Source organism: Aethalodelphis obliquidens, unplaced genomic scaffold, assembly GCF_003676395.1.
Source record: "Aethalodelphis obliquidens isolate GAN/ISIS:26980383/991018 unplaced genomic scaffold, ASM367639v1 scaffold73, whole genome shotgun sequence".
Lineage (NCBI taxonomy): Eukaryota > Metazoa > Chordata > Mammalia > Artiodactyla > Delphinidae > Aethalodelphis > Aethalodelphis obliquidens.
Window position 1 is genome coordinate 7,664,318 of NW_020838017.1, and position 26,669 is coordinate 7,690,986.

Consider the following 26,669-nt stretch of genomic DNA (forward strand, 5'->3'; position numbering starts at 1 on the left):
GCCATGGCTCACGGGCCCAGCCGCTCCGTGGCACGTGGGATCTTCCCGGACCGGGGCACGAACCCGTGTCCCCTGAACCGGCAGGCGGACTCCCAACCACTGCGCCACCAGGGAAGCCCCTATATATACTTTTTATTCAAGGCAGATCTTGGTGTAAGACATGTTGCATTGGTGAATATGGTGGTGATCACTTAATACTTCTCTGTAGAACTCAAAGTTCCATATAGAGCTTAGATAGTATCTCTTATTTGGAAGGGTCCTTGACAATCCAGCCTTTTCCAAAATGTGCTCCATGGAGCACTAATTCTGTGAGACACTCCTTGAAGAAGTTAGAGCGGGATTCCATTGTTAACTAACTTTAGGAAACACTGCCCATCCCCTCTTGGGAGGTCTGAATGCACACGGCATACTGAACGCTGAGAAGTCCTGCAGCAGTCTCCCCTTTTGTTTTGTTCTTTGATAATATGTAACACGATTTGGGAAATTTTGCCCTCTTCTTACCTCAGCTTCCTACACCCTTAGTGGTGTGACACAGGCTGTATATACAGTAAGGGGAACCATCTCTTTTTAGGCTTTTAACTGCCACTCACTGCCTGTGAAAATTTGTCTCTAGACTAACCCAACTCCTGACTGGATGATCTTGTGATGATACTGCAGCATCTGATTACCTTCGAGGTAAAAGTTAAGAGCATTTGTTTTCTTCAACATTATTTTTAAGTAGTCAGCAAGTTCTCATATTTCAAACACCAGAAACGAAGAAAAGGTGCTGAGACAGAGTCCTCCTTCCCACCTCAACCCCCATCTGCTCAGCTCCCATTCTCCATCACCACCACCACCAGAAGTAACTGCTGCTTTTAACTTCTGATTTAACCTTCCGGACAATCAATGCTTAAGCATATCAGTGCCAATTCATATATATATATATATATATATATATAAAAACCTCTTTTTTAGAAATACTAGCTTATTTTACACATTTTTCAAAGAGCAAAAATTGTTCACCATCATCCTAAGGGCATAAAAATCACAAAACTGGATTCTGCTTTGAAGCCTTAACTTGCTCACATGAAGAAGAGATAAGAAATATGCTTGTGGAGGGCCTAGAAATCTTGCAGTTGGCAAACCAGAGATTTCTACATGGCAGGAGGCCCCATTAGGATTTGCAGTGTGTGTCAAGTTCACAAGCAAACCAAAATGCAAAGGTTCCCCCAACTTTGCCATGCAGAGATCTCTCCTGGATATTTCATTGCTGATATGAAATATGCATTATTCAAATCAAAGAAAAAGAGGTAAAATACAAAAGGAAGATTTGGGAAATGAAAAATTTAAGTACCATTTGAAGACTAGCAATTAGAAGGCCAGAAGGAGGAAAAGGGTAGCCACAGATGACACCCTGAGTGAAATATTCAGTAGTAACTGCTACTTTTTTCTCAGTTTTTTAAAAAAAATTATTTATTTATTTTTATTTTTGGCTGCATTGGGTCTCCGTTGCTGCGTGCGGGCTTTCTCTAGTTGCGGTGAGCGGGGGCTACTCTTCATTGCAGTGTGCGGGCTTCAGTAGTTGTGGCACGCAGGCTCAGTAGTTGTGGCTCATGGGCTCTAGAGTGCAGGCTCAGTAGCTGTGGCACACGGGCTTAGTTGCTCTGCAACAGGGATCTTCCCAGACCAGGGCTTGAACCCGTGTCCCATGCATTGGCAGGCAGATTTTTTTTTTTTTTTTTAAATATGGAACGCTTCATGAAGCTGCATGTCATCCTTGTGCAGGGGCCATGCTAATCTTCTCTGTATCGTTCCAATTTTAGTATATGTGCTGCCGAAGCGAGCGGCAGGCAGATTCTTAACCACTGCGCCACCAGGGAAGTCCCTCTTTTTCAGTTTTAAACCACTGAGACAGGGTGTTTGTCCAATCATCAAGGCAGTGTAACAGAATGGCTAAGAGGATTTAAAGTCAATCAGGACTCTTTTCATGTCCAGCTCTGACACTTACTTTCTGTGTGATGGTGGGCAAGTTACCTAACTTCTCTGTGCCTTCATCTCATCATCTGTAAAATGGGCCAGTAAGAGTATCTACCTATCAGGACTATTGTGAAGGTTATCGGAGATGGTGCCTATAAAGAACTTAAGCAAGAGCTTGACTCAGCTGTATTAGTATTTGCTGAACAGAGGTGATTTTTAAGGGGACTTTATTAGTAGATGAACTATTCAGGTTGTATCCTTCCCCATCCAAGTAGTGATCCATTCACTAAAAAGTTCAGACCAAGAGCAGGTCGTTGCTACATAGATTGGTTAGTTTGTACCTGAGTACTCTGATTTTTTGTCATTAGTGATGCTTGTGATTTCCTTTTGCTATTGCCTTAGAAAGTTCTAATTTATCCAAGAGATTTGGAGCTAACTGAGTGTATTAACCACTGAAAGACAAGTTCAGTTCCAATGAATGACAGAGTCAGATTCTTAGACTTTATCTTAGTCCCTGGAAATGGGTTAGTGGACCAGAGACATTTCACTAATTTGTAGGAATGGCCGAAAGATTCATTTCAAATCTTATCCATTAACTCAACAGAAACTGCGTTAAATCCACGTTCTTTATATAGAGTAGAGATGATACTTGAAAAGGATCACAGTCTGAAACCCAGCTGTATAATAAGAACCACATTGCTGATGTCAGCAGCTAGGAAGCTGTAGCTTGTTGAAACTCTTTGGGACTCTAGCATCCACTCATATTTATAACATTTTTGCTTTTTTACCCTTGAAATGACACATCATCTTAGAGTTTCAAAGAGAGTTCCAAGTCAGAGAGGGCTGAGCCTATTTTAGAGCTGATAGGAGAGTCATGGCATGAAAGTAGCTGTCACACAACAAATGAGGAATAGAGCTACTTCAGAAACTACAAATTCACAAATTTCTTTAGAACTAAGATTTCCAGACAGCTCTCAGACACTGGAGGAAGACTAAGTCTTTGGAACCCACCACAATATAAGTGAAGCAGGGTAATTAACATATGGCCAGTGAAATAATGGCTAGCTGCACTTGACAAAATATCCAAGCATTTCCAGGGAATATGCAAGTTATGGATCACGGGTTATTAAATGTAGGTGCACATGTCTCATTGGGGCCCTCAAGATAAATAGTAAGAAAAATAGTACTTAATATCGCTTGGTGATTCTGCTCTAGAATCAGCTAAATGACAGGAAAATTGTCATCTGTTATGGATGAGAATAATAAACTCACAAAGTAATTTTTATCCTGAATTCAGATAACTGTCTGTTTCTCCCTCCCCTCCCTTTCCACATGCTGTATTGGGATAAATGATGTTTTCAATCAGGGAGGGATGGGAGAAATTAAGAGGCTTTAGGAAAAGTATATCCTAAATTTCCAAAAAGCTGTCTAGGTCAGTCCAGAGTCTAGTCAGAAAGTGTGTTCATCCTGCCTGGATATTTCCATTGACAGTGGAAGCAAGGCAGGGACAGCTGAAAAGGATTACATTTGTGACCCTTCCCAGGGAGATCCTAAAGTTGAAGATACTTAGAGGCTCACAACTTTTACCATTTTCCCTTAATTTCTCTGGGTAAGCAGTCAGGCTGAATGAATTTGTGATTCACTTAATAAACGCTTGGGGGAATGATTTCTTGCTTCCCTGAGCCATGTTTTTTAATCTGGTCTGCACCACCCTTCAAAATATGAAAGGAAAAAAAAAAGCCTTAGAAAACCAAATGACTGGCTTTTCTCAACATGGGTGAAGAATGTTTCCATTCTGTTTGTGTTATTATGGAAAGGAGTGGGATGGGCACTAAATTAGGTGTCAGCCCTACCTGCCAGTGGGGTGGCTGAGAGAATTACTACCAGTGGCTTGGAAAGTATAATCACGTCTAGAACTATAAAGTCATATTATTCTTTTCTGTTTGGTGAGTGTATCAGACTTCAAAATGCTACTTGACTAGCTTCCCCAGAACATTACTGTATAGTTAAGAAAATACTCAACAAGCCTATCTAAAGTGTTCACCTTAGATATGTGGTTTTCTTCTCATTCAAAAATTATTACACAAAACCATGTGGTCTAACCATTGCACAGTCTCTTTAAAAACCAAAACAAACAGAAAACATATATTCTACTTACACTGAACTGAAGGATTTGCTTGGCCCAATCAGCTGACTTCTTATACTCAGATGGACCTCGGCCTACTTGGTCTGGCTGCTCTTCAGGTGAAACATCCAAATGGCCCAAATAACCAGCTTCTCCTGAAGTTGTTCAACTGTTCTGCATGGACAGGCTTAGCTTTAAGCAAATCCTATAGCATATTAGTTTTAACATTTTATTAATGTTCAACAGGAAAATAAATTTCTGAGAACATAGTTTTAGTTTACAAAGAGGGGCAATGTGCAAAGTCTTTCCAACGCTTTGTGGAGCACAACTTTAAATAGAGATCATTCTGTTGACAGAGCATACGTTGGTATATAAAACATAGGTTCAAGTTCAAGTGCAGGGTTGCCACTTTCTGGGTCTCATTCTCTGTATATTTATATACTGGTATACATCACTAATCCTGGAGTAAACCGGTTGTTCAAGGATACTATAGCATTGCCAAATAGCCAAACAATGTTTCATTTTAAGTTATAGCCCCTGAACTTTCTGTCAGAAATTCCTTATACATATCTCATACCTATTTCACTTAAGACAGTAGGAAAGAAATATTAGAATGTTCCCATGTCACAAGGTTCCTATGTGCAAAATGTATCTCTGTATCTGCAATAAGGTGTTGTGGACATGGCATTCCTGTACAGGGAATGTTGTTGGCCTGCTTCATAGATACCTGTGTCAGTTCTGCAACTACAGACGTATGGTGCTGAGAGCATACAACATGCTTTGTACAGCCATTAAAGCATTACTAAAACAACCACAGTGAGGTAGTTTCAGTTTGGCAACTACAAAATGTATTACACATTGCTACTTAGATCACTTTTAAAAAAAATTTTTAATTAATTTATTTTTTAAACATCTTTATTGGAGTATAATCGCTTTACAGTGGTGTGTTAGTTTCTGCTGTATAACAAAGTGAATCAGCTATACATATACATATATCCCCATTATCTCCTCCCTCTTGCGTCTCCCTCCCACCCTCCCTATCCCACCCCTCCAGGTGGTCACAAAGCACTGAGCTGATCTCCCTGTGACATGTGGCTGCTTCCCACTAGCTATCTATTTTACATTTGGTAGTGTGTGTATGTCCATGCCACTCTCTCACTTCATCCCAGCTTCCCCTTCCCACTCCCCGTGTCCTCAAGTCCATTCTCTACATCTGTGTCTTTATTCCTGTCCTGCCCCTAGGTTCTTCAGAACCTTTTTTTTTTAGATTCCATATAAATGTGTTAGCATACAGTATTTGTTTTTCTCTTTCTGACTTACTTCACTCTGTATGACAGACTATAGGTCCATCCACCTCACTACAAATAACTCAATTTCATTTCTTTTTATGGCTGAGTAATATTCCACTGTATATATGTGCCACATCTTCTTTATCCATTCATCTGTCTATGGACACTTAGGTTGCTTCCATGTCCTGACTATTGTAAATAGAGCTGCAATGAACATTGTGGTACGTGACTCTTTTTGAATTATGGTTTTCTCAGGGTATATGCCCAGTAGTGGGATTGCTGGGTCGTATGGTAGTTCTATTTTTAGTTTTTTAAGGAACCTCCATACTGTTCTCCATAGTGGCTGTATCAATTTACATTCCCACCAACAGTGCAAGAGGGTTCCTCTTCTCCACACCCTCTCCAGCATTTATTGTTTCTAGGTTTTTTGATGATGGCCATTCTGACCAGTGTGAGGTGATACCTCATGGTAGTTTGCATTTCTCTAATGATAGTGATGTTGAGCATCCTTTCATGTGTTTGTTGGCAATCTGTGTATCTTCTTTGGAGAAATGTCTATTTAGGTCTTCCGCCCAGTTTTTTGATTGGGTTGTTTGTTTTTTTGATATTGAGCTGCATGAGCTGCTTGTAAATTTTGGAGATTAATCCTTTGTCAGTTGCTTCATTTGCAAATATTTTCTCCCATTCTGAGGGTTGTCTTTTCGTCTTGTTTATGGTTTCCTTTGCTGTGCAAAAGCTTTGAAGTTTCATTAGGTCCCATTTGTTTATTTTTGTTTTTATTTCCATTTCTCTAGGAGGTGGGTCAAAAAGGATCTTGCTGTGATTTATGTCATAGTGTTCTGCCTACGTTTTCCTCTAAGAGTTTTAGAGTGTCTGGCCTTACATTTAGGTCTTTAATCCATTTTGAGTTTATTTTTGTGTATGGTGTTAGGAAGTGTTCTCATTTCATTCTTTTACCTGTAGCTGTCCAGTTTTCCCAGCATCACTTATTGAAGAGGCTGTCTTCTCTCCATTGGATATTCTTGCCTCCTTTATCAAAAATAAGGTGACTGGGCTTCCCTGGTGGCGCAGTGGTTGAGAGTCCGCCTGCCGATGCAGGGGACACGGGTTCGTGCCCTGGTCCAGGAAGATCCCACATGCCGCGGAGCGGCTGGGCCCGTGAGGCATGGCCGCTGAGCCTGCGCGTCCGGAGCCTGTGCTCCGCAACGGGAGAGGCCACAACAGTGAGAGGCCCACGTACCGCAAAAAAAAAAAGAAAAAGAGGTGACCATATGTGCGTGGGTTTATCTCTGGGCTTTCTATCCTGTTCCATTGATCTATATTTCTGTTTTTGTAGATCACTTTTGTTTTTGAAAGATGCTTACACGATCCCCTAGAACTCACCATTTCAGGCTTTGCTTTAACTTCACCTTTCATCTACTGATAAAAGCTCTTTCATTTTGTTTCCTTCTATTCAGGACACTTTTTCTCCCATAATAGCTTTCTATGATTTTCCCTTTTCCCTGGCTGTTAACCAAGTTGTTCACTGAATATTCCTCCAAGTTTTTTTAGTAGCTGTACAGTGTAGTAGTAGTAGGGATAGTGGAAGTGCTAGTAGTAAATAATAAATAGTAAATTGTAATAATAATAGAACAATAGCTGCTGTAGTGGAAATAGTTTGTTTTTGCCTTCTTAACATCCATTCCTCCTGAAACAGCTCTGCCGTTTCCTTTTGGAGAACTGACTTCTCTTACTCTCAGCCTACATGGGCACATGACCTAGGCTTGGCCGACTGGAGCTGTCTATCCACCCTTTGGCCCCAGTGACTAACTCACTGCTGGACATGTGATCCAAACAGGCCAATGAAACCCCATTCCAGGGACTTCAGGAGACTCTTGGAATCCCTTTTTCCTGTGGTTGCTCAGGAAGGAGGATGTCTCAGCATCCACCCTGCCATCTCACGGGGGACAGTCTGCCTGAGGGTGAAATCAATCAGAGGAATATAGAGAAAACCCAGAGTGAGGACCGCGGATAAACTCCTAGATCCAGATTGGGCTTCTATCACTTAAACTAGAAGAATCCTGACCAATACAGGATATAGTATTTATTGAGCACTGCTTGTGTATCAGGCACAGAGATAAATGCTTTTACTAGCTGTTCGCTCATTTAAGCCACACAACAGGCCTGTGTTTGCTCTTATTGTACGGATGAGGAAACAGAGATTTAAACAGGCTAAGTAACTTGTCTGAGGTCATACAGCTGGTTAGGAACACCAAAACCTCTGAACTGATAATACTGATAAGGCTGATTTTAGCAAGATAGGCCTGTGATATCAACTCAGAGAAACACCCAGATTGGAGGGCTGCTGTTACCTAGGCACTGAGGCACTAAATTGAAAGCATCAATTTAGGCACATTGGGGCTTAGAGTCTTTATCAAGCTGATCTTGTCAGAACTGACCACAGATGAAATGAAAGCCAGACAAAATTCTACTCACTTGACCATGGGGCTGGTTAGATCCTGGGATTCTCCACAGGGAACAGGAGTGAGGACAGTCAGTTCCAAGGCCTCTGTGAAGAGACAGTATGTATGTCAGGCTGTGTGTGTTATAGTTACTTATAGTTGCTTAAGAATTAAGGAGCCTCCTGAAAAGGGTCTTGGGATAGCCCCAAATGGGGTTAAGTAGCTGGTGAGAGGATGAGGTAGTGGTTGACCCCAGAGCCCATTCCAGCCAGCACTTGTGTTTGCAACTGATTTGTCATGGTCTGGCCCAGGACGAGGTGAAGTCATTGTGGTTGAAGGTACAAAATGATCCAAGCATGCTCCAGGCGGAGGCTTGTTTGCCCCCCAGTCCATTCCTTGCCCTTCCCCTGCCCTTCTATGCTTCTCAGGGGGACTGACCCCTGCAGGTTATCTTTCCCAGGCCCGTATGTTAGTTGGCTCCTGCCTGGGTTCAGTCAATGGTAGGCACTGGTGAGGTATTGGCAGGGGGAACAAGGGTAAGTTAGGGTGTTTCTCTCCCTCATTCTCTGCCTCAGACTCATTCTCTGGCAACAGCTGCGTCTCCTCCACAGCTCCAGCCCCAAGACAGACCCACCTTGGTTCCACTTGTGCCTCATAACCCTTGCCCATGGACCTCTGCAAAGGCTGCCTTACTCCCTCCAGCCTGGGGGCTGGTAGAGGCTTCCTGCTAGCACTATCCTCTGCCGGTGTCTCGGCTCCTCCATCACCTGTAACCAATTCCCTGTTGTAAATGCCTGTAGTGTTTCCTGTTTTCCTGGTTAGCCAAATGTCCAAAATACAACTACTTCCTGAGGACAGTGACCCTGCATTTGTGTACCCTCATGTAAATAGTATGTGCTTAAAAGTAAGTTGGTTGCTTAGTTGGTTGGTTTGGACTCTCTTGCCAGCCTAACCCACCATTTGTACCTTCTGCTTTCACAGGACTGCTGTGCAGAATCAAAGATCCCATTTCTAGGCCTCATTTTAACAGGCTGGCTGGTCCCTTCGACTTCCTACTTACTCCTTTACAGGCTGCTAGGAGCTGAGCAACAGGAGTCTTTCCTGAAAACCTTTTCCATCTTCTCAGTAATCATATTAAATATCTGATTTTGTGTGGGCTGGTCAGAGAAAACATACTTCCCTTTTCGCTAAAGACAAGGCATCTCAGCACGACTCGCTGCAATTTGTTCTTTTTTTTTAATTTAAGAGACAAGTCTGATTTCCTTTGAAAACAGTGGTTAATGGACTTAGCATACTAATTCCCATCTAATGCAGCAAACTTCAAGAGTAGGCTTTCATCTGAGCGCAGGTAAATCACAGAATTCTTATACCATGGTATTGAAAAACTCCCATAATTAAATTAAAACCATTTCTTTTAAGCCATTCTACAAAGTAAAGTCAACCTGAATTCCTTGCTTGTACCTGAAAGAGTCTGGAAATTTATCTTCAGCTGCAGCTGATAAATGCCTACCCTTGCTTCCAGAATGCCACATTTCTGATACAAATCTTTCTTGTTGGTTTGTTTGACCATCCCCTGCCTCAGGAAGAAACCTGGAAGGTCCTGCATGGGCAAGTACGGTCAATGGCGCAGCTGACTGAAGCCAACTGAGCCAATAGTGCCGTTTTGGTACAGTGTTTTGTTGGCTATATCATCTGCAATGCGGTTGGCCAGAGTGGGAGGACTTGGGAGTATCCACAGGAAGTGGATATTTCCTGACCAGCTCATCCCTTGCTGACTCTCCAGCATTTTCTTGTCTACAACTAAAACGTTTTGCCTTGTATGTTCCTAAGGCCTCTAGAGACAGTGGGCACTTTTTTCCTTCATTTTTCAACTTGTGCCAAATGTGTCAGGAGTTAAGTCCATAATGCATAGATCTTGGCCCCAGATGTTTTAAGGATGTGGTCTCTTTGTCTCTGGCTTCATAGTAATCAAATGTATCTGCAAATCTGACCCTTTAAGAAATTTTGGCTTGGTGCCTTCTGTAGAAATGAGAACGCTATTAAGAGGAGACTGAGAAGATAGGCCTGACAAACTCTCCCCTTCCAATGACCCCAATAAGAATAAAAGAGAGTGCAAGCCATCTGGATTGGCTGTCCAAGAAGAGGACTAAGATGAAGCACCCTCAGTCTCTTCCTTAGTACCCAGCACCAGCTTTCACTTCACCTCAGGCTAGGTTCTAGACTAAGCAGGGCCACCACATCTGGCCAAAGAGGTCAACTCCTCATAAACTCTGAAGTTATGCAGTATGCAATCTGCCCAACTGTTCATGGTGGCCCTATTGTGGGAGTGAGGCTTCCCTGGTTTCTCTTGCTACACCTAGACCTAGACCTAGAAGGTCTGCTTTTAGCCCCAACTCTCTCTCTGTATAAACTATTCCTGTGAGGCCTCAGTTTCTTTGCCTTAAAAAAGACGGGAGATCCCTACCTCAGAAAGCTTTTATGAGACTGAATGAGCTGGCAATAAGAGACTTAACATTACTTGGGAAAAGTCTTTCCCAAAGACAGTATAGCATTATTTTCAGGTTGGCACTAACAAAATAAGTCTTTGGGAATGAAAAATTTACCCATATGAGCTAAACTAACTTATTCCATGTGCTGGGACAACCACGGATATTAGCAAGTGCTAATGTGCTCAGGGTCCCCAAGAAGTGAGGTTGACTTCAGATCAACCATGCTTTTGGAAAATTATGGATCATAGGTGGCCTTGAATTATTATTACCCCTTTGTACTGATAGGATTCTTGAGTTGACTGAAACTTTCATTATTGTTAGAGTCAGCCTCATTAGGAAACGCTGTAGGCTATAAAAGAAGGTTGTCTTCAAGTACCAGATGGGTTCAGAGAGCAGGGATGGAGAAGCAATGCAAAGAAAAGGAAGTTCACAGGACCAATGATAGTTTCTTGGGGAGGAGTAACTGGATTGGCTTTGAAGGGAAGATTCTGAGAGCTCAGAAGCAGATAAGACAAACATGAGAGATTGCACGGCAGAATAAAAGTTTGGTCTGTTAGTGGAATAAACAGTTGATCGGAATGGAGACCATGCATTTGGGGAGTGAGAGATTCTGGTTAGTGGGGTGGAGTCATCACAGACCACAGAGGGCTAGGAAAGAACGATGGGGCCTGCTTGGCGCTCAGACACCACTGAATGTGTACTTTCCACAGTCATCAAACCAAGTATGCAGGGGAGAGCCTGTTCCTTCACCTAGAGAATCTTAAAACTTTCTTTTTCTGCATGGTCTGGTGCTTCTCTCTCTCTCTAATTTCCCATGTGGGGACACACACTGCTTTGTCAAATAAACAGTCCCTTCCTCAAGGGGTGTTCAGACTGGAACTTGTTTTCAAAAATGTGTCTGTCTCCCAGCAAAAAAAAAAAATAAAATAAAATTGACCATCCTAAAACTGCCATCCTTCAAATTAGAAACCAAAGCAAGTTGCTGCAAAGTATCTGTCATTGATAATTCACACTGACACCAAAGTTTGGTTTCTTTAAAAGTTCAAGTTCTTAAACTCTCTTTTCGAGTGGCGTTGAACATTTAGTTAGAACACAGACCTCCCTGAGGTGGGGTGTGTTTTTGTGATGCAGCACCTGTGTCAGGAACACACCAGCGCAACCTCAGCAGCATGGACTTCATAGCGGCCGTGGACCAGCCCTCAAAGGGCGAGACCACTACATCTTTCCACAGTTGCCTCCTCAGGATAGGTAATGTATGGAGTATGAGTTTCAGCCAAAACTTTGTTGGTTGCAAGGAGAGGAAACTCAACCAAGCTTATATAAAAGTTGTAAAGATACTGAGATGCCACTGAATAAATTTCAGCCAGTCCTCAATGGAACTGAGCTTGAAACTGGGAGCCACCAGGGAGCAGGTAGCTTCTCTGTCTCTCTGGAGCAGCACAATCCCTCACCTGCTTTCCTCTGTGTTTGCTTCATTCTTTACCCCTCAACATACTCGACTGTCATTGCTCACAGCAGTTACGTTCTCTAAAATTGACACAAACATCGAATTAGCAAATAGAGAACCATTACTCCTAGGGGAAATACAGGATTAGGTTCCTGCAAGCCTCTGGTCACAACACTTGCCAACCGATCAATCCATAACCTGGCTTTATGTGTATTTCTGTTTTAAGGCACCTTACTGTTGATTCATTAACACTGAACTCACAACCAACAGCTCTACAACCTGAAGGAAGCTTATCTAATACATGTATTTTCTCTGGAAGGAGCGTCACAGCCTTCTTGAGCTTAGAAACGCTAGACAGCTCTTTAGGACTACACTACACTTGGGGGTCATTTTAAACAGTGAAGTCACCAACAAAAAGTATAAAAATGTGAAAAACGTGGTACTAAAGAAACCGTGGAAAGGACACTTGTTTATAGCACGAGAGCTGAAACAAGAAGGCAGAGTACCTCCTTGTTCGACCTCAGCTGGGAATGCGGCGCTGGATGACCCAAATTTTTCACCATTTTGCTCATGTCTGCAAACGACTGCAAAAGCACCGCAAGTACTGATTTGGGGGTTACAAATAAATTTTAGCAAGTAAACAAATGACAAATAGAGAACAAGCGGATGATAAGGATCGATGGACTGCAGCCTCTTCTCGTGGCTCAGGGTTTCTGCTTCCCCATACCTTCAGCTTTCTCTGTGGCTTTCATGCCCCAACCTCCAGCTTCAACCCTGACCTACATGGTCTTTCCACTGTTCCCACGGCGAAATGTCTCAGTCGCTTCACGTCTCCTTGCCAAATCCCCTCAGAAAGAATCTGTGTGCCCTAGCCTTGCTTTTGAATTAGTTTCATTTGGCTTCATTAGTTTCATCTGTGGTCCAATCATCTAGTGTACCGGCAGGGGTAGTGGATGTGTTTTCAGGAACTCAAGTGGTACACAGACTCCTTCAGGCCCGCGCGTGGGGCATATTAACCTGTCACTGGCAAAGCCCACTGGGGTGCCCGGAGCGGGGTGAGGGCGTGAGGGGTGGAAGGGTGCGGAGTGGGGAATAAGATGGAATCTAGGTGGTAAGAGAAGGTCTAACCTCTTTTGTGCCTTGTCTGGTTTCACTTGCCTGTAGGGTGCTGCGTTGCCGAAGCCTTGCCCCTGGCGCTTCAGACCGGAGTTCCTAGCACGGCCAAAAAAAGGCTGTGCTGACACCTCAGCTCCGTGGCCAGGCGTGTGGAGAAGCGCTGCGCCGGGGACTCAATTCAAGATGGCGGCGGCGGTGGGCCGTGTGCAGAGACCGCTGTGCCCCGCGCTTAAGGCTGCAGGGCCGTGAGCAGCTCGCCTGTGCCCACTGCAAGAACTCCGCCCCCTCTCTGCTGACGAGACCCCTATAAAGCAGCCCCGCCCACAGCCTGTGGGGAGGGCGTGGACTCTAGAACACCTGCTCGCGCCTCTCCATCTTTGCTCAAAGAACAAAACTTTCCTTTGCTTCTGAACAGAACTTGGTCTCCTTCTATTGGCATGAGTGACACGGGGCAGGAGGACCCTTGCTGGGGCCTGACTCGAAAGGGTAAGTGACAAAACCAAAAAGAGAAGGTGGCGATAAAGTGGCTACTTTCCCCGGATATTTAAACCTCAAGAGTACCAGGAAACATCCCTTTTCCCTTTCTTTCTGAATTTTCCCCAAATTCTTACTGATGTCTAAAATTTCCTTCATAAGGACAAGGACTGTCCTTTCGTGGTTGGAGAGATAGGTCTTAAACTGCAAAAATACAGTGGAAGAGTTAAGGGAAGATAACGTTGATTCTCACAAAGGTGTAAATGTCTAATAAGTCATCTTTCTGAAATCAGGAATTGCAGAAGATAGGAGAGGAAGATGCACTTTGGAGCAGAAAGCAGCACAGAAAGGGTAAGCAGAGAGCTCTCAGGGGAAATGGCATCCGGATCCCAGTTTTACCTGGGCCAGAATTTGCTTGCTTGTTTGTCTTGTTTTTGTCTTCTTGCCCCAACCCCCCAAGAGTGTCTCAGTGAGGGGGAAACCCCTGCAGCATCTAGTGGTCCATTACTATGCCTGTAGGAAGCTTTGAATGAAACCCCAGAGCAGTCAGGTCTGAACTTTTCCAAACTTTACCAACTATCTCAGCAAAAACTTCAAACTCACATGGAGCTAGACAGAAATTCAGTTAACAGGACTCTGCCTCTTTAAATGCAGTTTAGCAACTATCTTTCTCCTTTCATTTGAGCTTTCTCTTATAATCTTATTCCAACTCCAGTGTATCAAAGTACTTCTTCTAAACAAACACAAATAAACCTAATAACAGATCTCTTTCAAAGATGCCAAAAGACTAAAAATTTTCTATATCTCATGACTCCAGAAAAGGAGGAAGGGAGAACAGCAACATAGAGAAATCACCCTCATGGAGGCAAGGAGATAGTAAGTTAAAGCTACACAAGTGAAAATGGCACATGGATGGTCCTTCCTGGCTGGAAGAGAGGGCAAGCCATGGGGAGGTGAGGTGACTGGAGTTCAGGGAGGTGGGTCGGAGTCAAAGGGATGGAGGCAGGGGAGTCTGGTGAACGATTCCTATTCTACCGGGTAGTTGTTTAACTGTAGCCTTTGATAAGAAGAATGATATAGGAGAACCAATGTCGAAGAAAATTTATTCCTAGAGAAGTGGGGAAGTTCAGGCTATGACTTCAAGAACTGGAGAGATTTGGAAGCCACTACAACTGGGAATTAACCGAGGTTTAAAATCCAGTGGCTGACAACAGGCCAGGCTGAGAAGGGCTCATAACATTATAAAAAGGTCTCATAGACTTTAGGGCTAGAACGATAATGGAAAAATCTGTTTCCCGGTATCAGTCCGTATTTGGGATTGCTTTACCCAATGTAAGTGACGGGACATTAATGTCAGAAAAGCATATGCCTTCTTCCTGCAACACATCATGTGTCCCCACCAAAAACTTTTCTTCCCTATTGTCCTGGTGTCATATCCTGGCATCCTAAAAGGGTGGGAGGGGGTGAGATTATATAACTGTCTGAAGTATTACAGAACATAAAACAATAAATAAGCTATGTAAATTGTGAAACATGAGTCCGGACTCTCTTTGTTCTGCATCTTTATAACTGCATTTAAAAAAATTACATTTTTTCCTTTCATGATAAAAATCTAAAACAAAACAAAATTTTAAAAAAACCTCTAAGTGCCCTCTCACAGGGAAACCTATTTTATCACATCAGATTATGCCTTGGCAACTGCTTTGAAATAATAGGCAACATTTTTGAGAGTCTGTTGTGTGTCAGGCACTCAAAACCACCTACTTCTACACCTACTTTAAAGATGAGGAAAACGAAAATAGAGAGGTTAAGTGACTTATCCATGGTCACCCAATTACTAATTGTCAGAGCCAAGACTCAAACTTAGGGCTACTTCTGTCCAAAGTCCATGCTCTTACCTATTACTTGATACCATCTCCCCAGTCTTCCCTAAGAGCAGGATTCTCAAGAGACCAACAAAAGCAAGGCTGAGGTTGGCTACGTGCCCTACAACCAGCTGCCACTCATGTTACAAATGGAAACTTCCTGCTACAAATCTCCAGGCATTACCAGTATCTTTCTTCTGCTCACATCCTGATGACTGAAGAACAGACTTTGAAGCTCCTAGGCGCAACCTACAACCTACTCTTGATAAGGAAAGAGAGATATTAAAATATAAAACAGCAGCAGGTCTTAGGGGAGAGTATTTGTACTCACATTGACTATTAAAAAATCTATCTCTAAGAATAGGTTTGGAGCAAAAAGAATGAAGCCAAAACTTTGATAGAGATACAGATGACTAAACAGGCTAAAACTAATCTTGAAACTAAGGATTTAAAAATATTAGGGGAGGGCTTCCCTGGTGGCGCAGTGGTTGAGAGTCCGCCTGCCGATCAGGGGACGCGGGTTCGTGCCCCGGTCCGGCAGGATCCCACATGACGCAGAGCGACTGGGCCCGTGGGCCATGGCCACTGAGCCTGCGCATCCGGAGCCTGTGCTCCGCAGCGGGAGAGGCCACAGCAGTGAGAGGCCGGCGTACTGCAAAAAAAAAATTAGGGGAGAAGAGATCTTTCGAGCCTTCAGATAAGAGTTAAGTTTTAGGGATAAATATTTTGTTTAAATCAGACCTGGGATAAGTGATGGAGATACAGTGACAAAAAGACAAAGTCTGTGCCCCTTAGGAGATTACAGATTGATTAGAGAAGGAACACAAGAATATAAAAGGTCAGCTCTGAAGTTTGATTGAAAATAAATATTTTTGGTTAAAAGATAAAATGATATAATGATTTCAATAGATTCAGAAAAAACCATTCAGCCAAAAAAAAAAAATCTGCTATTCATTATTAACAAAAAAGAAATAACTCTTGGGAAATAGGAATAAAAAGAAACTTCCTTTAGGACTTCCCTGGTGGTGCAGTGGTTAAGAATCCACCTGCCAATGCAGGGGACACAGGTTTGAGCCCTGGTCCGGGAAGATCCCACATACCGTGGAGCAACGAAGCCTGTGCGCCACAACTACTGAGCCTGCGCTCTAGAGCCTGCGAGCCACAACTACTGAGCCCATGTGCTACAACTACTGAAGCCTGTGCGTCTAGAGCCCGTGCTCCACAACAAGAGAAGCCAACGCAATGAGAAGCTCACACACTGCAACGAAGAGTAGCCCCTGCTCTAGAAAAAGCCCGCGTGCAGGAACAAAGACCCAACGCAGCCATAAATAAATAAATAAATGTGACATTAAGCCTGCTACTTAAAAAAAAAATAAGAAACTTCCTTCATTTGAGAAAGGATAGCTACTAAATCCATCCAAAATCATATTTAATTCTGAAATTTTATATACATCCTTATTTAGTTTAGGAATAAAACAAGAATGTCTACTACCACAATATAAGAAAATAAGAAAAGAAGCTATGAAATAAGATATAAGACTGCAAAGGAAGAGATTGTCATTATTTATATTGATAGTTTATTGCAAAAAGCTGAAAGAATCAATGTACAAACTTTCATAAATAACAAAAGAGTTTAGCAGGGTAGCTGAATACAAAAGCAAAACAGAAAAATCTAGTAATAATATTTGGCAACTGTATAGCACTTCATGCATTTCAAAGCACTCAGACATGTTCTCATTTACAAAAGATTTCCAAAACCCTGTGTTTGATGTATCATCATCATTATCAGCAGAAGAAGCTGCATCATTCCATTTGACAAATGTGTAACTGAGGCAGAGAGATTGCATTTTTCCCTTTTTTAAAACTGAGAAGTAATTTATATATGATAATATTCACACATTTTGATGTTATAGTTCTATGAGTTTTGATGAACATATAGTTACATAAGAACTACCACAGTCAAGTTACAGACTAGATCCATTACCCAATTCTGATGCTCATTTGTAGTCAAGCCCTCTCCTCATGCCTGGCCCCTGATACTCATTGATCTCTTTTCAATCCCATAGTCTTTCCTCCCTTCCTTCCTCCCTTCCTTCCTCCCTTCCTCCCTCCCTCCCTCCCTCCCTTCCTTCCTTTCCTTCCTTCCTTCCTTTTTAACTTTAACCTTTATATAAATGAAATCATACAATATGTAGCCTTTTACATCTGATTTCTATCACTTAGCATAGTACATTTGAGATTCACCTTTGTGGTTGCATGTAACAATAGTTCCCTTTTATTACTGAGTAGTAAGTATTTCACTGAGTAGGTAACCCCAGAGCTTGTTTATCTGTTCACCCACTGAAGGATATTTGATTGTTTCCAATTTGGGGTGATTATGAACAAAGTCACTTAAACATTTGTATCCAGGTTTTTATGTGAACATAACTTTCCATTTCTCTTAAGTAAATGCCTAGGAGGGGGATAATTGGGTCAAATAGTAAGAGTATGTTTATCTTTATAAAAAACTGCCAAACTGTTTTCCAAATTGGCTGTATCATCATTCTGCATTTCCACCAACAATGTGTGAGAGTTCCAGTTGCTCTGCATCTTTGTCAACACTTGGTATTGTCAGATATTTTTAACTTTAGCCATTCTAATAGGTGTGTAGTATTATCTCATTATGGTTTTAATTTCCACTTTTCTAATGGCTAAGGATGTTGAGCACCTTTTCGTGTGCTTACTTGCCATATGTATATCTTGTTTAGTAAAGAAACGAGATGGTGGGAAAATATCTGTTCAATTTTTTTGCCCATTTTTAAAAAGTGGGTTGTTTTCTTAATGAGTCATAAGAGTTCTTTCTATATTCTGTATACAAGGCCTTTATCAGATATGTGCTTTACAAATATTTCTCCCAGTCTGTGGCTTGTGTTTTCATTTGGTTAAGTGTCTTTTGTAGAGCAGAAGCTTTTGATTTTGACGAAGTTCAATTTGTGATTTTTTTCTTTTATGAACTGTGCCTTTGATGCTGCATTTAAGAACTCAGTGTCTAATGTCACGAAGATTTTCTCCTAAGAACTTATAGCTGGTTCCTGATGAAACCAGTCCTAAAAATTAGATTCTCAGTGCCTTCACTCATTATTCTATTTTACCACATCATGATCATATAAGGAAAGTTTCGTAGATTAAGAAATAAAAGAATAATTACAATGTGGCTTTTGAACATATAGACAGGGCTATGTCATTTAGCAATTAATTTTTCTCTAAATTTCTCATATATGTTGCTTTGCCTCAACTACTCAAGTGAATGTCTTGAGAGTAAGGACCAGGGTCTGTAATGACTACCATGCCCAGCACTTTGGGCCCAACGGGAGACACACAAACATATTATGTACCCAGTGATGCAGCAGACTTCATTCACTGACTGAAGGTAACATTCTGGACTCTTCTCACTCTGCTAACCCAGAGGTCAAATCAGTCCTTCCGCTGGATCAGGCACTAGACCAGAGTCACCCTATTCCCTGGATGAGGCCACCCTCTGAGTGACTGCATAGAGGAGTTAGCACCCCTTAGATGACACTAAGCACACAGTAGTCACAGGCCCTCAAATTAACTTATTCGTTATAGCAAAAGACAAACAAAAACAGGTTTATTAATAACTTGAAGAATTTGAGACACTGGAAAGGAAAACAACAAAAATTGTGAGGAATCTGATAAATAGGCCAAGCCTGCTAGAAACAAAAGTAGGTAAACAAGAGTTTCCATGTAAGTATTATGGGAATAAATGGCCGAATTGAAAGTTCAATAAATTGTCCTAAAAGTATTCCAGGAGTCACTGTCATAACTTGGATTAGAACTCAAAACTCCTCATTCTGAGCCTGATGACAAATCACCAGAGCCAGGAACATCTGCTCTGGGGCTAACAAATCCTTCCATGATGTAATTTCTCAGAAAGTGAGCTCCAACATTACACTCCTTTGGTGCTGTTGGATCGTTATCTCACTCAGCAAAGAAAAGGTGAGTTAATGTTATCTTCATTTTCAGTTCGAGAGTGGAAACAAAAGGCAAATAGAGTCATAATGGTATGTGTGACTAGGGAGAGGGAGTGGGTGGAATGAAGGCCCATATTCCTCTTGAGAAGCATAATATATCACAAAAATCAACTAGATAAAACAGAATAAAGCAAACTCCTCCATTAAAAAAATTAAATCCTGGGAGAAGGCAGAATTGAGAAGCTTATTAAAAATGGCTTTTTCTATTTAAAACGGCCTTGTATTTCATTAATGAGAAAGTATGGTTTCAAAAATGTTTTGAAGAGCAGGGTTTACTGAGACAGGATTTCTAAATAAACATACACTTGTAAGAGTACAGACTTTCTAAAAAGATAGACACCTTGTAAGGTAAAATTGAAGGTACTTCGTAATTGACATTCCATTATTACTAAAATTGTTACGGTTTGCCGTGTGAAAATAAAATTTCAAACCAAGTGGAATTAGAACCATCGTGTTGACACATCCAGGAAGGAAATGAGAACTAGGCAGTCAACCTTCTGGGTGTTACTATTAGGATGAAATTGTTTTGTAGTTTAAAAATGACTAAAGATCATCAATTTTATATGGTTCAACCTAATTCTGAACCACAGTTCAATTCCAATGATCCGTTTTCTAGCTATGGTATATTTCTAGTTGATATTCATTTTCCTGGTTGAAGCCTTTCCTGATGGGCCCAATCATAGACCATGATTCATGGATAACTTGAGGGTTCCTTCCTTCCAGTCCAGCTGAGGGACGACACTGACACCTTCCCCTGTCAACCACCATCATCATCTATTTAAAATAATGACAGCAAAAATATAGCCATGATGGCATATGGCATTAGCACCTCATTTAAGCTGAGATTTTTGGAAATGTTCAATTGTATTACTTCCTTTACTCTGAAGAGACCAAGGTGTCATGTTTGAGCTGCCAAATGTTTTCAGTTTGTTAAGTAAGATATCTCCTATGGGGGCAGCCAAAGAATAGAAACCTCAAAATGCATATGTCACCTTTTGTAGGTCACATATGCAGAGGTCTATCCATTGCCTTTAATTGACTCATTTAATAGAGACTTGAGCAACTATGGCATGCCCAGCACTGTCAGGTACACCCTGGGGATTCCAAAGCTGCTGAATTCCCATGTAGGTAAACAGACAAGATATATATCTACATGGGCTAAATCACATGAGTTGAAAGTTTTTTTTTTTGGCTACACTGTGCAGCTTGCAGGATCTTAGTTCCCCAACCAGGGATAGAACCCGCGCCCTCGGCAGTGAAAGTGCAAAGTCCTAACCACTGGACCACCAGGGAATTCCTTTTTTTTTTTTTTTTTTTTTTAACATGAGTTGAAACTTAAGTAGCAAAGCAATGCTTTGGGAAGTCATGGTGTAATAAACACACACATGCCAAGAGATTTGTGTAGATAGTGTTTTGAATTTAGGAGAAGGAGGATAGCTCTGTGGCTAGAGAAGTCTAGAGGTAGAATTTTAGCAGAGTTTGAAGAAAGGGTAGCATTGAGAGAGGAGGAGACCAGAGAAAAGACAGTCTACATCGAAGCTACAAGATTAAAAAAAAAAAAAAAAAAAAAAAAGCATGGTACCAGGATAGTTTATGGGGATGATGAATAACTGTATCCATTATTTATTATGTGGGCAGCCAGGTGTCATCCACCATGGAGCAGTCAGGTATAAATGATGGGCACCCTTATCATTTATTAGTGGAAAAATCCACAATTTCAGAAAAAAAGCAAAGCTTCCTTTGTTCTTTTTCCACCTCCCCTGCTCACATCTCCTGACTCTCCCTTGGAGCCTGAGTCTGGGTAATTAGTACTGATCCAAGTTGGGAACTCCTCAATATTTCTGGCAGTGATTCCAGGTTGAAAAGCAGAAGCCACAACTAACTTTGCTGCCTTTATTATCTTTTTAAAGTACTAGATTTTAAGCATTAAAAATGTTGCATTCATGATTGATAACTTCTTTGGTGAATTAAACTGTTAAAATAAATGCAAGCTATTAAATAGTTTCAGAGATGGTCATCGCTTCCCTGTTCAATTCAGAAGCCGTACCCACAGGTGGTTAGTGACCTCACAGGGGACTCCTACCCACCCCTCCAGGGTATTTTTATTTTAAGAGAGTCATAGAGGAGAGGACAATGCTTACTCAAACGAATGAATTTCTCATGGCAGAATTTTAGACACTGGGGCACCTAACTGGGAGAGACAGTTTAGGACAGGAAATCTTTCAAATACCACCATATTCCAAATAACTACTTGAACGGAGGTTAGCCTTCTTCTGCCTTCTCACATGTAAAGGACTAGTGCCAGAACCTCCATTTGACCCTGGACAAGTTTGGGGGCCTATTAAGATATAATTCTGAGACCCAGATTCCTCCAAGAGAAAAAATAATTTTGGCAGGTAAGCAAATGATAGTCACAGTGTAAGCACGGCTTCACAATGGCCAGTATCCATGAGAAGATGCTGCGACCCTTGGAGACGCAAGGTGGCCCAAGCCTGACTTCAGTGAGCTGCTGCCCCAGCCTCCCTCACACCAATGCAGATTCACCGGGACCTGGAACATGGTTATTTGTGCCAGGCCAGGAGTGGCTGGGCTGCCATCATCAGACAACAGGACACTGAACAGGACTTTTCCTGTTGTCCCAGAATTGTTCCAAACAGCAGGCATTCAATACCCTTCCTTCTAGAGACAGTGGACAAAAATGGGAGTTAGACATTCCCCCACCAACTTACTAAGCGTCTGTAGAACCAGCCCTATCATCATCAATGCCAGTCATTCCCCCCACCCCCCACCCCCACCCTGCAGTCCACTCCTCACAGGCAGAGTCCTTGCAAGGGTGAGGGAATCAACAAGGGCCTCCATCAGCCTTGGGAGAATCCGAGGGGCTTGCTACACAGCCTTGCAGGGACAGCACCCGTGTGAGAGGCTATTCCCGGCACCCCTTGGGATTCACCTAAGGTATTATTAAAGGTCAGGAAATGGAATTGAAGGGAGTGCAGTTAATTGCAGCGATTGGGGAAAATATATACTATTGTTCCATGTTAATACATTGTTAAGATTTAGATGGTTCAATAAACTGGTTATAGTCATAAATCCATCACTGCACACTTTATTACATCCATATCACATTCCATCTAAATAACATGCCTGAAACAACTCAAATGCAATGTCTGCTCAGGGCACTATGCAGAAACCTCTTTAACAATAATCATTTAGGGTTCTCCTGATCTCTTTACCCTTAACAAACCTACCTTGGGTTCCTTCATTTATGCTAAAGTATAAAAGACTTTAAAAGTTAATATTAATGCTTTAAGCAATCAGGGGAGGATTACTAGAGCCTTCTAGTTGTCTGTGAATCCCTAATTATAGGCTCTCACTGACAACCCTGTGGTCATTCCCAACCTTGAGGGCTCTCAGCAAGTCTAAGTAATGTCTGTCAGAGCCACTGGGTGGCACTGGCAGGCCTGAGATGTGGGCAAGAGAAAGGACGAAAGAAAGGAAAACAGGCAAGGAGAGAGTCAAGGTGAAACGGTGGGGATAGAGGGGGGAACAAGAGAGGGAGGGAGATGAAAGAGAGAAAAGAGAAGGACAGTGAGAAATGAAACACTAGGCCACAGGCAGCAACTGCCTTGTGTAGCTTCTCCCTGACACAGAACAATGAGTTGAGCACCTTCTATTCATCTTTATGTTCCCAGGACCTAGCTTGGTGCCTGGCACTCAGCTGATGCTCTGGGTCTGTCGACTGGTGGAATGAATGGTTCTGCACCCCGAGGAAGAGGTCCTCAAATGGGGAGGTTGAGGCAGTGTGTGTCTGAACGCTCCACTTATCGTTCCAGGATACTCAGTTGAAAATTCAAGGAGTAGTACCTCAGTGGGTTCTCAACCAATGGTAAATCTTTGCCTTGTAAAGAGACAAAGCAGGGATATTGGCACACACAGAGGTAAGATTATCTAGGAGTTGACAAACTTACTCTGTAAAGGGCTGGAAGTAAATATTTCAGTCCTTGCAAGCCATGCAGTCTCTGTCATAGCTACTCAACTCTGTCACTGTAGCATAGAAGCAGCCACTCACAAAATATAAATGAATGGGTGTGGCTGTGTGCCAATAAAACTTTATTCATAAATACAGGCAGCAGGTCAGATTTGGCCCATGTTTTCCCAACCCTTCAGTGCTTTGGGTTCTAAGATAATCTTTCTGATTTCTCCAACCTTGCTCTTACATCCTATTTGATCCAATACAACTCTTGGTACGTGACTGTTCACTGGTTTCTCTCTGAATCTCTGTTTTGCTGTATGATTTTAGATGAGAAACACCTTGGGGAAAACTAAGACCCCATACTTTGATGCACCATAAGTATTCCTGTCTTCCTGTCTGATCACACTCAAGGGCTGTCTCAGGGGGTATTCATAGAGAAGACTCTTAGCTTTGAAATTCTCATGGCATGTAGCTTCTGAAGATTCCGCAGAGGCGTAGGTGAATCAATGTGATTAAAAGTTGCAGAACATGAAGTCTTGAGGAATTATACTGCTTGGGCTACAGTGAATCAGACTCAAACCAGTCTGAGAAAGGTCAGTCCCAGCTCAAACTGTGAAGTAACTAGAGTTTGTCTTTAGAAACTTCTAGCCACATATTCTCTACCCCTCCTTTACCAGTATTCAGTGCCCTCATTCATTCCCTTCTCCTCACTCCCATCAAGAACTTGATTCTTCACTTTACTAAAGCGAAAATAACTAATGACAGATTAACTTGCTTCCCATTGAGGGATATTCACATTTTCATGAGGTTGAGAGCACTACAATTAAGGGATGCAGTACTAATCCTGGGACGTCTTACCCCCTGGTGGTGATGTTTTATTTGAACGTGGATTCTACTTTGACCATGGTCAGGAGAAATATTAAGGCCACTGCATATAGCCTTGTGGCTCTGAAGAATTCCATGGAATAGGATGTGAGTGGCATCTTTTGAAATTGTGCAACAGAGTGATGGCCCAGATGATGGGTTATTTGGTGTGTGTGGTGGGGCGGGGCAGTTCCTAAGAGAGAGACCAAGTTCCCTAAGGAACAGATAGCTGAAGTATGGCTTGTACTTTTGAGTTTTCTTCCTGAAGAAATGAAGGAAATTGATACAGGTGAGAGTTTTTGCATGCCAAATGGAATTAAACACTCTGGATCAGATAAAAACGTACTTCCCCAAGAGACAGATCGCTCATACAGTCGATCGTGACTAGATGTGTTGGAGGTCTCTCATGTATTTCAGAATCTCTGTGGCCCCACCTCTTACTCCAGGCACTAAAGCAGAAACCAGTTCCCTGAAGGCTTGGGCCAGCACCCTGCAGGTGCAAGCAAAGAGCACTGTGGTTATACTTCTCACCGCCCCTCTGACCTGCAGGTAGAAGCAGCTCTGCACTCACGCATGGGTTACATGAAACTGTGGAGCCCCCTTGACCAATAGGGGATGAGATCCAGTGGATAAATGCTCCTCCTTCACTCCCCTCATGCAGATGGTTCTGAGACCACATTCTACAAGGTTCCTCAAAAGACCCTGGAGAGATCAAGCACCAGTCACTCCTAGCAGGGGCCAACTTCCGAAAGAATCTTGGTATTGACTCTCTTCTTTCCATGTTCACTCTCCTCGTCCCTCACCTGGTCCTTAGGATGTGACAAATAAATCACTTGCATCAAAGCCTTTGTCTGAGGCTCTGCTTTGGGGGAAACCCAGGCTAAGACACTGTGTTTGTTCATTTGTCATAAGAAAGACTATTGTCTGACACAAGCTGCTATGGGTTATCCAGAGGCAAAATTGCATACTAGTAAAAACACCTTACTCTTGAACTGTAGTCTTCGGAGCACTGTGATGCAAAGCCCTTTTATATACAGGTCTCAAAGACGGGGTTTATCTGTGCTGCCCTTCCCTGTCCTTCCCAACTGCTTACTCTCCCTGGGTGTCAGCATCTTCTCCTGTCTACCTGATCTCTCCAGTGCCAGTTCTGGACACAGGGCCCACCTGCTCAATATCTACTTCCAGCTACAACTGGCCCACTGGCAGCCCCTACAAGGGAAGCAGCTCTGGGCCAGAAGTGGCCACGGGCTGGCTACTGATCAGTCCAAAGCAACATCTGGCCCAAGAACAGCCCATGTGTGGGTTGGTTATGGCCCATTATGTGGCCCATTTTGTGGCCAGGTAAGAAAGGCTCTAACCAACTAGACTGATGTAATTAGCTAGGAAAGGCACTCTGGCTCATTCAGAATTTGGACTTGAAAATATATTAAAGATTAGCTAGTCTACCTTGAGAGTGGAATGGAGCAGATGTGCAGAGAAAAGCAGACTCAACATGGGAAGGAGGCCACACAGGCAAGGAGAGTGGTCCTGAGGTGTTCACAGAGCAATATTAGGCTCTGAACAGCTTTGAAATTCCTGGTTAAGTTCAGATATCCTTAGAATAACTGCCCCTCAGTAGCCTCTCTTTCTTTTTAAGTTGGTCTAAGCCTGTTTCAGCTTTCCTTTTTTTTTTTTTTTAATAAATTTATTTATTTATTTATTCATTTTTGGCTGCATTGGGTCTTCGTTGCTCTGCACAGGGCTTTCTCTAGTTGTGGTGAGCGGGGGCTACTCTGCGTTGTGGTGCATGGGCTTATCATTGTGGGGGCTTCTCTTGTTGTGGAGCACAGGCTCGAGGCACGTGGGCTTCAGTAGTTGTGGCACGCAGGCTCAGTAGTTGTGGCTCGCAAGCTCTAGAGCACAGGCTCAATAGTTGTGGCACAGGGGCTTAGGTGCTCTGCGGCATGTGGGATCTTCCCAGACCACGGCTTGAACTGCTGTGCAATGGCAGGCGGATTCTTAACCACTGCGCCACCAGGGAAGTCCTGTCTCAGCTTTCTTATAAGCAGAAAAACTTAGAGGACCTGGTGCCCCAAACCCTTACCTTTTCCCCTCAAGATCCTGTTTCCTCCCAGGCCAGTAATAAATAATATGTAATAGGTATCATCCCTCCATAGACACAGACTCTCTGCAGGTAGGGCCTCACCTCAAAGCGATGACACTAAGGCACTGGGGGCAGGCTAGCAAGTGAAAGATTAGGGGGGCGTGAGGACAGTTTCGATGCCCCTTGGCTGACCCTGCGGAAGCAGCTGCTCAGATTGCCTCTGTGCAGCTCAAGCCCCATGGTAGGAATTCAGTCCTGGAGAAAATGACAGGGATCTATGCACATCTGGCAATTCTTCCACTTTGGAATGTACATTCCATAGAGGGCTGAGCTTGTGGCTTCTCAGCAGTCTCACCAGTGACTAATGTCCATGGTATAGGGAGTCTACATCCTGAATTTTCTGGGATTGTCCAGATTCAAATATGCCATCCTAGGGTTGCTGTAAATCACTGATCTATCCCAGAAGTTCCAATGTTTGGTAAATAGTTTCAAAATAATTCAAATCAGTGGGCATTC

The 26,669-nt window shown here is 42.7% G+C and overlaps 1 long non-coding RNA gene and 1 other non-coding gene across 2 annotated transcripts in view; both read right to left on the reverse strand.

Annotated features, from left to right (window-relative positions):
• LOC113612164 (uncharacterized) overlaps window positions 1-26,669 on the reverse strand; it is a 69,388-nt gene that overhangs the window by 24,906 nt on the left and 17,813 nt on the right. The window contains exon 3 of the long non-coding RNA XR_003429743.1: window positions 7,846-7,918. This is a non-coding gene — a long non-coding RNA (uncharacterized LOC113612164). The remainder of the gene's footprint in view (window positions 1-7,845; window positions 7,919-26,669) is intronic.
• Window positions 1,720-1,824, reverse strand: LOC113612224 (U6 spliceosomal RNA). Its single transcript, XR_003429783.1, has one exon. It is a non-coding gene; the product is annotated as a U6 spliceosomal RNA (small nuclear RNA).